We start from the raw sequence: 6,000 nt of genomic DNA, 5'->3' as shown, positions 1-6,000 counted from the left end.
GATATTTGCTATTGGACTAAAATACTGATGTAGCATTGATTGATGACGTGGTAGCATTCTATTGGACTGAAATGCTGATGTGGTGTTGACTGATGATGTGTTCCAACTAATCAAAACTTGTCACGTGGCGCAATCCTAAGCGTCCGAATTGTTTTCATTCGATGGCTATGATTTATCTATAAATAGGGGGCTCCCCCTAATTTGACACCTCTAAATTCATTTTTGAGCTCCATTTTCTGTCTTGTATTTTTTCTTACGTATTTTAATAAAATTATCATTTTACCCCTAGTTCAATTATGAGTGGTTAGTTTAGTTTCAAGCTTGGGTTGAAGATAAAATCTCAACATGATCCATGGGATTAATTAAGTAAGTTTATTTTCTTTTTCTCTCTAATTTATGTGGTTGTTTTAACTCATTGTTGATAGACAGTGTATCATGGCTAGATTTTGCACGGTATATCGATTCTCTTATGAAAGATTGTTACTGTCCGACACAATGAGCACTTAATACCATATTTATTAGAGAGATATTCCCCTCTAGTATTTTGTGGGTCGTCTTGACTCAGTTTCGACAGAGAGTCTATCTAAGCTATTTAGTGGATGGTCTTGCCACATTGTTGACAGAAGGATTATTATCGTCTGATATAACGTGTCCTTGACACCACACTTAGTGGAAGATCATTACCTCTGGCACACTGAGCGTTTAAAACCATATTTATTAGAGTGATGATTATGCGAAGAGGAAATACCCCCCTCATGAATTAATCAGAAATAAAAAAAAAAATATTAAGCCCATGGTGAATGTTGAGTGTGAATCCAGAGACTCAAACGTTTCATTTACATTGTTTTCATCTTTAATTCATTGTTGTCATTTTATTTTATATCTTAAGATGAAAAAAATCACTTCCAACCAACTTACATGTACACTTAGAAAATTAACCCTATACATAATTATATCTACCTCCTTGTGAGATTGACATTTGTCACCATAAAATTTATTCTACAATAGATTTGTGCGCTTGCGATTACAATAAAATTTGCACAACAATCACTTATTAGAGCTCTTGGAATTCCAAACTTGGAGAAGATTTTAGACCTGTTAAAATCTTAAATAACTTTAAAATCACTAGTCCTAGTGGCTTTAGCTCCATTGATTTTGATATATAATCAACAACAAGCAAAATATAAACATAATTGGAAGATACAAGGAACGGTCTTATGAAATTGATGCCCCAAACATAAAAAAATTCACAAAATTGTATGGGGGGTTTGTGGCATCTCATTCCATTAGGATATATTACCTATCTTTGACAATGATCACATGATTTACAAAAAAAAAGAAATGAATCTTGGAATAAAGACGGCCAATATAGACCGCATTCTAGCACTTTTCTTATTGTACGCTTAGCTCCAAAGTGACCTTTGCATGTATAAGAATGAAACATATGAGAATATAAATAATTTTTTTTTCAAGAATGCGCCTTCGTTCACTTGATCCACATAATATTTCCATAAGTATATGTCATCCTATACATAGTATTTAGCATCACCCTTGATCTTATCTCTTTAAGCCTTAGACAAAATAGGAGGTAATAGATTAGTAACTAAATAATTTACAATATTTGCATAGCAAGGTAATATTGCACTCGCGAAGAACAATTGCTGGTTAGGGAAGGTTTCTCTCAAGAGGAGTACATCATCCACATGAACTAAATGACTCAAATGATCTACAACATGATTTTTTATCCCTCTTTTGTCTTTGATCTCCAAATCAAATTCACTTAAAAGAAGTATTAATCTTATTTGTCTTAGTTTTGCTTTTTTTTTTTGTCATCAAATAACGAAGAGTTGCATAATCTAAGTAATAATGACTTTAGTACCTAGCAAATAAGATCCAAATTTTTTTAAAGCAAAAACAATAGCGAAAAGTTTTTTTTTCAATAGCGAATAATTTCTTTGGGCATCATTCAAAGTCTTCAAAGCATAATAAATGGCATGAGAAGTTTTTCTAATTCTTTAAGCCAAAACAGTATTACTATATAATCACTTGCTTATCTCAAAAGGAATGTTCCAGTTAGGGGGTTGGATAACTAGTGTGGAAGTCAATAATTCCTTCAACTTATCAAACGTTTTTTTACAGCCTCATCGAACTCAAAAGCCACATCTTTTTATAGTAATTTGCATAAGGGTAATGTTATTTTGGAGAAGTCTTTGATTAATCTTTAATAAAAACTTGCATGTCCAAGAAAAGAACGAACTCCCCGCACAGTAGAAGAGTAAGATAAAGATTGAATAACATCAACTTTAGCTTTATCTACCTCAATTCCCCTAGATGAGACAATATAACCTAAAACTGTACCTCGCTCAACCATAAAATGACATTTTTTAGAATTTAACACAAGGATAGTTTCTATGTAATTTTGAAGAATAAGTGTAAATTTATGCAAACAATTATCAAATAAGTCTCCATAAACTGTAAAATCATCCATAAACACTTTGATAAAATGCTCAATATAATATTAAAATATGCTAACCATACATATTTAGAAAGTGGTTGGGGCATTGCAAAAACTAAAGGGCATGTGACCATATGCAAAAGTCTCGAATGGGCACGTAAATGTTGTCTTGTCTTGATCCTTCGAAGTAATTGCAATATAAAAATAACTTGAATAACCATCAAGGAAACAATAGTAAGTGTGACCAATGAACCTTTCAAGCATTTGATCAATTAAAAGGTAAATGAAAGTGGTCCCTGTGGGTTACAACATTTACTTTTTTATAATCTATACAAATTCGCGACTCGCTTGGAGTACGAGTAGCATTTAATTTATTATTTTGATTTTTGACAATAGTCATTCCAGTCTTTTTAGAAACCACTTGAGTGGGCTAACTTAATTGCTGTCCAAAATGGGATAAATCACTCTAACTTCAAGAAGTTTGAGGATCTCCTTCTTCACTGCATCTATCATGGACAAGTTTAACCTTATTTGCAGTTAACGTGGATGTTTTGCTTCTTCTTCAGGAAAGATATGATGCATGCATATAGATGGGCTAATTTCTTTAATATCTGCAATTATCCAACCGATAGTCGTCTTATGCTCCTTAAGGACCTATATAAGCTTTTCTTCTTGTGATGCACTAAGTTTAATAGAGATGATCATTGGTAATCTGTCACTGTCTCCAAGGAACACATACTTTAGGTGACTAGAATGGGCTTTAAATCTGGAATACGCGCTTGTAAAATAAAGGGTAAAGTTTTCTTATTAGAAACTAGTAATGTAATATAAGGAATGCTACCTGATTGCTCGTAAATTAGTATTCAAGGTTAACTCTTTATTCTCTTTTTTAAGATGCTTGCTGATCGTTACCTCCAATTCATTTTTTCCATCAAGTTCAAAAGCTTTTTATGCTCAGGAGTCAATCATACCATCAGAATAAACAAGATCATCATCACCAGGATAATTCATAACATCATAAATATTAAACTTAACAATTTCACCATCAAATTCTATGGTAAGTGTACCGTTATGAACACCTATCTTAGTCTTAGATGTCTTTAAGAATGGTCTTCCTAACAAGATATGAGTAGTTTGATCACCATTTTCTATATCAAGTATATTGAAATTGGCAAGGAAAAACAATTCATTAAATTGTACCAGAATATCCTCAATTACACCTTTAAGATAGGCATTAGATCTACCAACTAATTGAATTACGAAACTAGTTTTATTCAAAAGTCAATTTTTTAAAGAAAATATATACAGAATATAGCATGACATTGATAGAAGCTCCTAAATCTAACATGTCCTTTTCAATTATATTGTTACCTATTGTACAAGGGATAGTAAACATACCTGGGTCTTTGCACTTCGTAGAGAATTTTCTTTCAATAACTACAAAAACATTCTCCCCTACTTTACTTTCTGACATCCTTTAAGTTTTTGTTTCCTCTTAATAGTGAAAAATTCCTTTAAAATTGTAATATAACAAAGTACTTGTTTAATAACATCTAAAAGTGGAATATTTACCTTGCATCTACGAAAAGTCTCGTACAAATCTTTATTTTGCTCATCTTTTCCAGATTCAGCTAAAGCATGAGGAAAATGACGTACTAGTTTATAATAAAAAAGAGGTTCAAACTTACGCTTAGAAGTATCATTATCATTCAAAGTGTTCCTGTTTGCAACGATATTTTTCTCTTTTTCTTACTTTGATGATTCAAGGGGGCCTTTTATTGGTGTCTCAACCTCTTTACCACTTCTCAAAATGATTGCACTTGCATTTTCTCTTGGATTTACTATCATTTAAGAAGGTAATTTTCCAAAATTTTGTGCCTTTAGCTGACTTATTATGATTGCCATTTGGCCCATCTGATTGACTAAACTTTGGGTACTGGCCCTTGCTTTTTATTGGAATTATTTGATCTCTTGTTGAAATTGTAAAGTATTAATGGCAAGAGACTTAAGAATATCTTCGAAGTACATACCAGAATTAAAAGTTTGGCTTGACTGTTACGTAAAGGGTACGACTACTTGAATTACTAGAAATTTTATCAGCTTTGAGCTACGGGTTGATTTACTTGTGGATTCCCATAGCTAAAATTAAGGTAATCCCTCCATCCTGGGTTATACATACTTAAATATAGTGTTGAAATATTTTATAGTGGCCCACATGTCATGTTATTGAATTAGTAATAATTTAGAATTTAAATAATAAAATAAATAATAAGGTAAAATCCTATTGGTCAATTAGAAAAATTTAACTACCTACTTTAAGGGAAAGTGAATATTAGTGTTTTATTAAAATTGGCTTCTCTCCATCTATGTATATATCATGTTAATTTTCTCTCCATCAAGAAAACGAGTCACTCTAAGGGGTCAAGAGAGAGAAATCAATTTTGCTAATTTTGAATTCTTTGCGGTGAGATTTGATCAAGAAAATTGCCCTGAATCAAGGTTTGTCTTCTCTCAATTATGATGATGTGAAAATCATGATATTCTATGATCTTAGGAATTGAAGTTTATACAAATTAAGGTTTATTTACTTTATGAGAATTGTAGAAAATTTCCAATAATTGGTATCAGAGCAAGGTTTGAGAATTTATAATTTTCCATTAAGATCTATAATAACCCTCTCTTAGTTTTCAATTTCTTTATGGATATGCCGATTTCAATTATTATTCCATATATACATAACGTAGAAAGAAAATTACTGGCATAGGAATTTTTGTATATATTATTTTATTATAAAAAAAGGGTAGCCCAAAAGTTTTTTTTTACTGTTGGCAGCATAATACATAAAAATCGAATTAGGGTTTCTTTTGGATTTTTTCATGAGACACCCTAAGGTTTCTTTGGGTTATGTTTTTGGCTACAGTTTAGAATTTTGTTGCATTTAAGTCCAACAGGATTATCAACACCTATCACATGATGTCTTCAAGCCGAAATTTAAGAGTAATTGCATGTGAAATTTTAGCTTAGTCCCTGATATTCTATTTTATTAAATTATAGATACTATTGTTTGGGTTTAGTATAATAAAGCGGCTGACTTTTTGTGCATCAAATTTTATAAGTTTTGTTCTCATAATTTTGAACGCTTTCGTTGATTAATTAATGATTTCTAAAATTTCTTAATGTTTCAATTTTAATGTTTGAAATTTCAATTGATATTTTTCTTTTACTTATTTTATTAAGGAAATTACTTTATTATAAATTTTCAATTTAACACTCATTATGATAATTTGTTAGTCACCAAAGTGGCCAAATTACAAAGTTCTTCATAGATGTCAAATTAAATTTAAGTTTCAAGTACTCATAATTATTGTGATACTTATGATTGACTGACATAATGCTTTAGTTATATGGATATATCATAAAATATTTAGGAAACGCCCAAAACTTGATTAATTAGTTCTATAATCTATGATTATGATTGTGGTTAATTAGGCCTCGTTTCAGATTGAGGTTGAAACTTAATAAGCTGCTTATTTCATAATTTTTTT

Source organism: Citrus sinensis, chromosome 7 (assembly GCF_022201045.2).
Source record: "Citrus sinensis cultivar Valencia sweet orange chromosome 7, DVS_A1.0, whole genome shotgun sequence".
Classification (NCBI taxonomy): Eukaryota; Viridiplantae; Streptophyta; class Magnoliopsida; order Sapindales; family Rutaceae; genus Citrus; species Citrus sinensis.
The sequence above is the reverse complement of the archived record's forward strand: the minus strand, read 5'-3'. Positions refer to the sequence as shown.